The sequence below is a fragment of the Pinus tabuliformis genome, chromosome 9, assembly GCF_031772625.1.
Source record: "Pinus tabuliformis cultivar Carrire ecotype Pingquan chromosome 9, CPIR1, whole genome shotgun sequence".
Taxonomy (NCBI): Eukaryota; Viridiplantae; Streptophyta; class Pinopsida; order Pinales; family Pinaceae; genus Pinus; species Pinus tabuliformis.
The window spans coordinates 1,089,780,878-1,089,792,834 of NC_142307.1; positions in this window are offsets into that span (position 1 = coordinate 1,089,780,878).

The window sequence follows — 11,957 nt, forward strand, 5'->3', positions numbered from 1 at the left end:
TTCTTTCGGCTATCTATTAGTTGCTAGGATGGAGGTATGGATATTGAATGTGTTCAAAAGTTGATCAAACAACTTGACCTTAATAACACACATGAATTGATGTTTCTTATGTGATATGTTGTGTACTTACTAGATATTATTTAAATCCACCTGCGTGGATAAGACACCATCACATAGGGCAGGGAAACATATAGAAGATGTAGTTGGAAACCCACATGCAGTTGCAAAGTGTAGGTCTCACCTTTATTTCAGTACTGGAATCAGTGGATAAGGCACCTCAGTGAACAGTTTAAGACAATGGTTTCTACCTTAACTCCATTGGCAGGCACCACAAAGAAAATAATTTGTACTATTAAATATATTCCTCTCTTAAATCGGCTGAGTGCTAGGTAAAGAAAATTGTAATTGCCCAAGATGACGACTCAACATCCGAGCGTTAGATATCTTCTCATCTTGAAAAGAGTCGCTCCTCCTCACATCCTTCTCTTCTAGTTATGCTCATTGGTCACTGTTGTTGCAATTGACATTGTCATTGATTTAGATTTTAAAAAGGACATCCATGAAATAGAAAAAGATGATTGTGACAACCATCTCATTCACCGATAAATGTTGGATTAACTCATTTATTGATACTACAATTTTTTGTTAGAAGTTTAGCAGTTGAAATTGGGTGGAAATAATAGTTGTAATGTCAATGATTGATTAGAATTCACTCCACACTGTTGATGTTATTGGCGGAAAAGATTTGATAGAAAGATTACCTAAGCTTATCAAATCGGAGCTTCGAATCAATTTAGAAAAGGTTGATTAAAACTGTATATGCACTATTACATCCACATTATAATAAATATATTCTCTTTCACTTTAGAAAAGCGTGATTAAAATTTTATATGTGTTTTTACATCCATAATTATAATCAATATACTCTTCAATAGCTTGAATTGCAGCCATGTTTTATACGACTCTTCTCTGCTATTAAAATTGTCGTCTCACTTTCCATACAAACTACATATCACTTCCATTACCGTTTTCTTAAATTTTTAATGTGATGTTGATCTACTATTAAGATTATCCTCTTATTTTTGGAAGTAATGGAAGGAGAGAAACAACCTCCATTCCTTTGGTTTGGTTAATAAAATACATTCGTGTCGAAGTGAGTAGCTACCATTTCACGACGGAGTAAGCTAATGGGTCGATGAAACACCCTTCACATTTTGCGCCCCCTCACCACCAACTAGATATTTCCATCGACCAGGTCCCATCCCTCCCTAATGTTAAAAACGATTAGTTCCATCCCAAACGTTAATGTTAACAACTTTTTTTCCTCGCTCCCCGTCCAGATAATCCATTTGTGGAGCTCTCATTTGCAGTTGAGCTCACCAGACGACACAATGGGTCACCTAACTCACAAAGCCATCACACACCCTGAATTTGCGCCTTCGTCTATTTGAATTCCATTCGATTCCTGGTCATTTTGAAATCCCCTGCACCCTCAGACAGAGCTTCTTGAAACTGCCTGCAAATATCAATCTAATTTTCAATGTGAGAAACAATAGAAAATGTCTCGAGATTGCAGATTCCAAGTCTTGTTAATAAGCATGCACTCTCAGACGGAGAAAATTTAAATTGCGTGTGTTGATCAGATTGCAAATATCGGTCCAATGTTCAACGCGAATGAAGCTTAAATTTGGTAAAGAACATGGAAACAACGCAGCAAACGTTTATACTCGGACGTTGCTCATATTGTAAGTTCAAAATAGGAAATGTCAAAACCTACGTAGATTCCAAGTTTGGTGAATAAGAATAATGTTTGTTTTTTTGTTGTTTTTCATGGTGCTGGCCAAAACCCAATTTGTAAAACTCAGAATCCTCCACATTGCTAAAACCAAATTTATTTACACTATTATGTGAAGGAAATTTTGTTTTGGGTTGCACATAGCTGGTTGTTGGTTGTCCTTTAAGGTTAGGAGAGCACCAAAATTTATTCAGACTATTATATAAAGGAAATGTTTTTCTAGGTTGCACACAGTTGGTTTTGACTCAAAATTGCTTGTTCAATCGTTGTGGCAACTCACTGGTCAACCATTATGGAAACTCGCTTGTTAATGTTGGTTAACCATTGCAGAAACTCATTGTCTCAATATTGTAGCAACTCTCTCTCTCACCGTTGCGGCAACTCACTGGTTCACCATTGAGGCAGTTCGTTGGTTTACCTTTGTGGAAACACACTGGTTTACAGTTGGGGTCCTTACAGTTGTGTCAACTTGTTGGGTCATTATTGCAACACATTATGGGTTATCGTTGCAGCAACTCAATGGGTTAGAAAATGGTAAAGCAAGTCAAATGGGAAACAATCATTGCCCTTTCGGTGCAAGACCCTAAAAAAGAGATCATCTTTTCTAGAACGAATTTAGATTGGTCTGAATTACATGGAAAACACATGGATATTGATCAAATTGAAAAAATACCTTCAAGTAGAATTGGATACTTTATTAGAGGAGAGGAAATGAACCCAGATGATCCATGTTCTTTCACCCAAGTACAAAATAAACACCCGGGATCAAGGTTTACTTCTTCCTTTCTATATAAAGTGTAAGTTTTTAGAGATGTATTGATTAGATGTTGGTATTAATAGTGCTCGATCATTTTCATGGATTCATATGTATTGACTTTTCAAACATTTTTATGCAACTATGCTTGTTCATATGGCCCCGAGGACAGAAGAAGAGAAGATGAAATGAAGAAAAGATCCTAATTTTGTGAAAATGAAAGGGTTCCAATGACTTTTCATTGTAAAAGTTATGGTTCAAATCCCTCAAATAACGATAATAACATATAACATGTATACACATGTAGATACCCAAGGATGACCTTGTCATGGCCAATAGGACACTTCGGGTCATTATAGGTCCCTGCATCAACCAAAGTTATCAAGGGACATGGTTTTCTATGTAGAGAGTCGTTTCTTCTTGGAAGTGCCAGTTGAATCGGTTTGCAAAATGCATGTTAAAAAATATGTTGACATGGATGCTACAACTCGAGATAAGGATTTACTTTTGTGTAGGAAAGATGTCATTAACATCTATAATCTTCTAATGAAAGTGCATAGGAAGGATGAAATGAGTGTGAACCTTTGGTATAGAAAACGCCCATATGGTTTTTTCTTTTATTAAAATCCCAATGGTGGAGAGACCCCTTTTATAGTTGGAATTTAGAAGAAGTGGATGTTGGAGACCATGGTGAAGCTATCGTATAAAATCCTAATATCCATGGATTCAACATTCAACACAAATAAATATGGGTTGAGTGTATTAAGAATGATTGATCTAGTACAATAATTTGATTAGTAATGATTGATAATGATTAATGAGTTGAAGTTGACTCAAATGTTTTTTGAATGTGATAGTATCAGTTGTACACACTCATGGTGTTTGATGAGCAACAAAGTGGGTTGTCAGTTGCATGGGTGGCGGCATCACGTAATAAATCATAGGACATTTCACTATGGCTCGAGCACCTCATGCATAGGTGCCACCAAGTTGATCAAATATGAAATTTAATGCCTTCATGGTTGATGATGCATTGGATAAAATTGGTGCTTTAAGGTAACTTCGATATTCTTATTTTACAGCACAACTTGTATTTATTACAAAAATAACATGCTTGAAATGAATTGAGTGTGGCAGGGGAATCAAAATTTGCAATGTTATCTTCTGTGTTTGGCATGTACGTTGAGCATGGCTAAAAAATGTGAATTGATTGGCAAGTAGTCCAGAAATAGAAAAATAGATTTTTAGTGATTTGGATTTAATTACAAATTATTTTTCTAGTGTTGAAGTAAGCAATGCAACTAATGATTTCTTCAACACATTTGCTAATGAGGAGAAATTCCTAGACTATTTCCACAAGAATTGGGTTGCTGGTGACAAGGATTGTAAGTTGACAAACTCTTTCTTACATTTATCTTTTTGGTTTTCATATGGATGAAATATCTTCATTAACCCAACTTTTATGAAATTAGGGATATGGGTAAAAGTTTGTATACATTTTTTCCATGCAAATTAGGAGACAAACAATGCTATGGAGTCATATCATTGTTACCTACAGACAACATTTATATCTGATAGTAGAAAGAAATGTTATTGTAGGATGGATTGGTTGATATATGTTCTTCTAACAAATGTTGAACCTTGTTATCAGTTTAAGGAAATTCTAAAAAAGGAAGGATTTTTGAATAATTATAGGAAAGCGAAACAATTTGAATCATCAATAGAAAAGGAAAAAATAATTCCAGATAGTGATTGCAGCCCTCATGTGAAAATGTTGCATGATTTTTGGGTGAGGAGTCAATCCAAACCTAATAAGCAATATCTTGTCACTTGTCATCGCACAAACTTAACTACTTTCTTTCATTAGGTGAGCATTCGTAAGCGTAAGGCGTACTAGCCGTCAGATAGGGACCTTTACAAAGCTTGATTTCTTAACTTGTGATTTCCCATGGTCTATTAGTGGCAACATTTTCAAGCATTCCATAAAAGTGGGTTGGTTGTCTTCCCGTTCAATGACTTCAAACCAATTACTAAATCATCAAAGCACAATTGATTCATACAATGACCCACCTGAGATAAATATAGAGGCAATATCAGATCTTGGTGAAGATGCAAACACATTTTCCATGGATAGTCACAATGTTGATGTAAATGTTGAAGGACTTGAGTTGGCCAAAGAGGCGTTATATGGCTACATAGCCCTGGTTTGAAACAGTCCTCCTGCTACTTTGACCAAGATTGAAAATTTGATTTCTTTGTTTAAAAAAATGTTGGATGACGCCAACAATATTCATATTATGGATTATGAATTCACGTGTGGTTTGGGTGCTTTTTAGACATCTTAGAAGAGGAAGAAGAGTTTCGTGAGCCCCAAAAAGAGAAGAAAAACAAGAAAAAAATTGCAATATTGGAAATTGACTTGAATATTGTTGTAGATGAAGATGAACCATTTGAGTTTGAACCAATCATAAAGTGAGGTCGCCCTCGCTCCAAAAATGGATGGCTTTCCAAGTTTGTTGTGATGCATTTATTTTCAATTTGATTTTAATATTTATTAGTGTATTATATATATTTGATGCATTATATTTTTGTTGAATATCTTCATGTATGTTTTATAGGTGGTTAGAATATGTTCGTTGATTTGTCTAATTTGTATGAATTGTCATTTAAGGTCAGTAAATAACACCATGCATTTACACTCATTGTTTGAATACATTGATTATTTTGTATGTTATGGAATATAACTTTCATGGGGTTTTCCATACTTGCATTATGCTTGCATACACTAGTGTCTAAACATGAATCTGATATATAAATTGGAATAAAAACAATGGAAATGTAACAAAAATTGAGAGGAAATACAACGAAATTGTAACTAAACATGTAAAACACAAATTAACAAATTTTCTATAACTTCTCAATGCTAATGGTGATATATTATTGGATAATCATATATATTACAACATAAATAACAGTGAGGGAGTGAATATCAGCAAGAACACAAGGGTAAATCTCAATGTGAGAATGAAGGGGGATTTTCATGAATATTGTTGATACAATAATCATTGTGTCCTACTTCGCCAGGAAGAGGACACCCTCCCGTTTCCATAATTTCATTCTAGTATTCAACTTTCTTTTTAGGGTATATGACTTTTGATATATCCTTGTTGGCAGCCAAATCATTGGATAGCGAAATCTATGGCTGATCCCATTAACCCCACAATGTTCCATGGAAATAATATACTGAGCAACCCTTGTTAAGGCTATCCTTAAGTTCAGGTATTTAAATGGATCTTTATTTTGGGTTTGTTTTCCTGAGGCATCCCACCTTGATATACATCCTTCTTGTAAAACAGCGTCTAATATTTGAATTTGGGTTTCACAATATGAAATGGTCTACTACCTATTCCTGGAGATATACTCTGCTACCTCTGACGAACTGACCAAGTGGTGTTTTTATTTTATCACCTCTACAAGTATTTCATATTCTCCTCTAAACCACATAATGCTATCGAAATTACGTTTAAAGTTTTTAAGAACTTCCACCTAACTCACCTAGTTTCTCAAATACGATACAAAGGCTCTCAATTGGACATCCCCTACATCAGGGTTGGGATTTAAATTTTTGTTAAGAGATACCAAAAAATTACGTTCGTAGAGTTCACAGAGGAAGTCTTTTTCTAGGTTTGTGCAGGCCCTATATGCTTCTATGAAACCATGTTTGTATTCAACGTGGAAAGGCTTATTGCTGATGATAACATTCTTTTTAAACATGAACAATCTTTCTGTCAAGTACACGTTGTAATTGGTTGAAGGATTGCTACAACTAAGCACACCGCACATTATATGCTTGTGTTGTTCTTATCATTATCCATCTTGTTCACGTTGCTTTGCAACTCAACAACTACGTTTTTATGTTTTCCTTCAACTTTGTTTATATATTGTTCGTATTTCTTGCAAAGGTCATGAATTAAGTTTTCATGCAAATGGAAAGGTATTAGTTTTCCCTTATAAGAGGGTATACATAGGACTAATTTTATCCTTTAATTCCTCATCCTCTGTTTGCACAACATCTTCTTTGGTCAGTTTGATCTATGGTTCCTTACCCTCTATTAGTTTCATCTTTGGTTATTGTTCCTCTATTTGTACAATGGTTTCTTTTATTAGTTTCACTTGTGATTCATGTTCCTCCAGTGCTTTTGGTCAATTTCATCTTTGGCTTCTGGTCCTCTATTTGCACAATAAGGTCAATGGTCTGGTTTTTTCCAAGGGGTATATTCTCTTGGAGCCCTGGAGAAGGTATATCTATGACACCAATGGGTAGGGACTCTACAACTTGGGCCAAGCAATTTAATATATCAAAATATTCTTTTTGTCTTATCTCATTTATTAGGGCTTTAACTTTTATTTGTAGCTCTCTATTTGTTAACTGGAGAATTCTAATCTTCCTTAACAATGAAATATACAAAGGAATATTTGTAGGGATACTTAGTGTTCCAACATGCTTCTTTTTCAATTCTAGTGGTGTAGTTGGTTGGTTCTCCTTATGATCCCCATTCAATTCTTGTGGTGCAATTGGTTGGTCCTCCTCGTGATTACCATACAATTCTTGTGGTGAAGTTTGTTGGTCCTCCTCATTTTCCCCATACAATTCTAGTGGTGCAGTTGGTTTGTCCTCCTCATCATCCCCATACAATTTTGGTGGTGCAATTGGTTGGTCCTCCTCATTTTTGGAGGAAATTTCTGGTGGTGTTTTTGGTTCGTCCTCCCCATCATCTCCATACAAAATTGAAATTGAGGCAAGGCCCTCTGTTTCGTACAATTCAGATACTCCTCGTATGTACTCATAGTCAGAATCAAGAGAGGGAACCTTATCAACTTGTTCTTTTGTGTCAACAAGGTGGCCTAATCCTTTTTCCATGAATCCTTGTTGCATCCATCCTTGCTCCATGACTGCTTCTTCCATCAATACATCTTGTGGATGTTCTTTCTCTTGCTCTTGCTCTTGCTCTTATGTTATTTTTCTGTAACAATGGGGAGGGTTTTAGGAACTGGAGCAAGATGACCTCGCTTTCTCCTATTCTACTTGGATTTTGGCACTACTACTAGGTGTTTCCTGTATCCTCTCAATCTTCTGGTGGCATGTTTACTCCCCAATATTTCTACTTCATCATTATCATCTTGTTCATCTCCTTTCTGTGGGGATTTAGCAAAAAATCCTTAGAAACCATAGTTTGAACATTGGGTGGCTCAGTTTCCATATGGAAAGGTTCTGTGGGAATTTTTGTAGCTGGGCTATCATGGGGCGAAGTTGTAGCTGGGGGGTCATAGGGCAGCGTTGCAGTTGGGAGGTCATGGGGCAGAGGAATTGCATCTAGTTCATCCCAAGTTATCCCTTCCCTTTGCAACGCAACATCCAACAAAATTTTAATGAAGTAATGGTGGGATAGGATTTCGAATGGCTGCTTTGATTTCTTCATAGATTGGGCCATATGCTATAGGGTTTCTGTAAGAAATAAATGAATGTTAACCAACCTTCCATAACGCTAGTGGTCTAACAACCAGATGTTCTAGTAATAAATAATGACATACCTTCCTTCGCACATGGAAAACCTCTGGACAAGGAATGCAACATCTTTCTAGGGTTGTGGTAATGCCTTCCTGTCAAATATTGGGCTTACCTTCTTTAGTTGTTCACTTGCCTCAAGGAATTATTGCACAAAATTAGATTGGGGTTTTCAGGGTGCAAACTATTGTTCTCCTAACTGGGGTAACCCTGTCACTTTCGCAATTGCTTCTTCCATCGCACACACCACTGTCCTTGCTACCTTAGATCTATCCTCCCTGTAACACATGGAAAATTCTAGAGCTATGTTGTCGTCATACCCCTAAAACCTGCGAATATACTATATCCAGCCCGTCTGTTCAAAAAATGGTTTAACACATGTCAATTCGTCTAATAATTATTTTCTACCTTCTCTGTGAACTCTTGAGCCTCCCATCTTTATTTAGAGTTCAGAGTGGCTATGGCTATGTTGATTCTCTACAATATTTTGAATGTGGGAGAACGATGAAATGGAAGAGTTGAGGTAATGAGTTGAGTAATAATAAAACATGGCATCATCTATTGCGGTGACAATGCCCAGTCAAGTGTTGCCGCAACAGTTGCAACCCATTTCCACTAACCGTTTGTTGCTATCATTATCAGGGGATCTATTTCCATTGTACGCAGTCAGGTGTTGTTGCGATGGTTGCCTTCCATTTAGCACCAACCATTCATTACTGTTGTAGTTAGGGGAGATTTTCCATCATAATAATTTAAAGTTTGATTATTTTCAACTTTGTGGGCCCATGCAATATTACACTCACTCCTTAAATTACTTTCCTTAAAAATTATTGGCTATAGTTTATTAGTTATCCTTGAATGCATATTATAATTTTGCATGATTATCAAGTTAACTTCATTGATTTGCAGGTTGTTCATATTATTTTCACTGTTTGCAGACTTAGTTGTTGTTGCTGTCATGTATGTCAGAATGCGCTTCAATCCAAATCACCTGACCTTGTGGCTGTAGTTGTTGATAATGGAGAAATTCATAACAATTGAATTATTTGTTTAGATATTTATACAATTATGTCCCTTGAGGTTGGATCTATGGATTGGAAAAATGCAAGATATCACAATTGCATTTTTCATTTAAGCATTTATAAAGGGAAAATCATGATTGATCTATAAGCTATGTTGGTTGGCTTGTAACCAAGGGTATCTCACATAATTTGTTATTGAAGGGGCTTATTTAAGAATTTGATCTCATTAGACTTTTATTAGAGACTTGTATAAATATTACATGTGCTACTCATGGATAATGAATGAATGAATGTTACTAGAAGTTGGAAATATGAAGAGGTATTGAAGGCATTAAAGTCTCCTTTTGTAACATCTTTTGGATTCCTCTATTTGATAGTAAAAATATTTGTTTTTCTATTCATTTTTGGGTTATGTTTAAAGTGTTCTTAATTGATATAATAGCATTTGTAAAAGGAAATAATGATTCTCCCCCCACCGTTCTTAGTATTTCCAACAGATAGACAAAAATAAAATGTAATGAAAATGACACAACTGAAGTGAAATGAACTATTAGACACAACTGAACTGTAATGAAAATGAGACATAGGAATTGTAATCACAATATAGTTCCATTAATATCATTGACTGAAAAAATAAATTTTTACATACACGTGTTGAGATATAAAAAAAGTACCAAAAAATAAAGTGAGCCCATCTATAAAAAACAAAGCTCATATAAATACATAAAAAATGATGGACATAATGGTTGTTTATGTTGCTACAATCTATCACAAGAAATAAGAACACCATAATAGGACTCCCACCATAATAACCCCAATAGAAATCACAAGAACAATCCATTCATTAACACGCCACGTATATCAATGCCTGTCAATGAAAATTGGTGGAGCACATGCTGGATCCTCCACATATCTTGCACATCCATGTCCATTGGATGCTGCTTCACTGAGTATATCATCAACAACCCTTTGGACATCTGATCAGTAAGTTATGTTAAAACTTTGAAATTGTGTAACAATGTTTTTGGCTTGTTTTTGGAGGGGTTTAAAATTTTGTTTTCTGACTTGGTAAATTCCAATAATTTGATTGGTTATCAACTCTAAATTGGTGTAAGTGACAATGTCACTTGCACCATAATTCCTTTCTGCTCTTAGCCCATCAACCAGGGAAAGATAATAGGTTTCATTATTTGTGGTTGTCCCAGGTATTTCTCTACTATTTTGATAGACTTGGCTTAGTGCTTCATTATGAAGCACAAATCTAATCCATGCTTGGCCTCATTTTGGATGGCACCAAACCTAGATGATCAATGTCCACTTTTGCACCATCTGCAAAAGAAGAAAATAGTTAAATGAAAAAAATAAATTAATGAAATATTGTTAGACCGTTAAAACAAGGTTGCAGCAACTTACTGTTGCAGTAGCGCCAACTCACTATTATAGTGGTTGCAATTGACTGTTACAGTGGCAGAAATTCACTGTTACAGTGGATACAACTCTAGTGGCGACAACTCTATGTTACAGTGACATCAACTCACTGTTACAATGGCGGAAACTCCATGTTACAGTGGCAGAAACTCATTGTAACAGTGAGTTGTCGCCACTGTAACATTGAGTTGTCACCATTGTAACAATGAGTTTTCCCCATTGTAACCGTGAGTTTCTGCCATAGTAACAGTGAGTTTCTACCACTGTAATAGTGAGTTGCCACTAATAGGATAATATCCACTGTAATAGTTAGTAATAGAACAACACCACTGTCACTTTATCAATAAACCAGGTTAACATGATAGCTCATCTTTGTAGCTCATGTTTCCTCTTTAATTCTATAAAGATGACAAATTTTCCAATGCATGCATAATGTAAATATGAATCGATAAAAGTATTCGCGATGTTAGCTATAAGAAATATGAGAATTGTTGGATGATGGATATGTCTCATCAAATTTTCAATTTTCAATTATAAAAATCTAATAATTTTCTGATTTGTTTCTGCGACACACTAATTCCATGCCCATTTTTACATAATTTCATTAGCCTTCTCTATATTTCTTTTTTAGAAGCTTCAAACCATTGTGAAGTTCCTTCTATAATACAACATTCAATATGGAAATGAAACAATGTCCTTATGGTAAAGCAACACTCCTATGGAAGTACCTACACCTGAAATACCTATACCTGAATGGAGGATAAAAACAATATTGAATGACCTGGATGTGGGTGATACATAGTGAATTAATGGCAGCAATAAATACTGGCGACGAGAGGACATGCCACTTGGCTGATGGCACCTCTCCCCATACCACCCTGAGACGCCCTCTTGACACACCGCAAGTGACATTTATTGCAGGCTAGAATCGGGGAAAAGTCATTAACTATTTGGACATGGATTTACCTCGATTCATCGTCTCACCCTCTCCCCTACTCCAATGCAACTGCCCACTCCAAGCGTTTGATCCTAGCTCCCGCACTGTAACTGGGCGTCACTGTTGGTTAGTCTGTTGCGCTGATTTTGGAAATGGGTATCACCATTCCCATTCCAGTCTCTGCTATCTAACCATTGCTCAGACGAACCCTGCTCCCCCTCACAATCCCTCTGTTAGTGCTCCCTCTGTCATCACTCCTTCTGTCATACCTCCCTCATTCAGCCAGCGTTTCCAGCATGGTGAGGCATCGCATGCAAAGTTGAAGAGGCGGAACCCAGGGAGGCAGTTCTCACCCTCAAACTGATCCGCACCTTGAGCCCTCTGCCTCCTCTCCCTCCCCTGAACTACATTATCCCCAGAGGTATGGTTTGGGCAGATATCCTAGTACTCGAAGT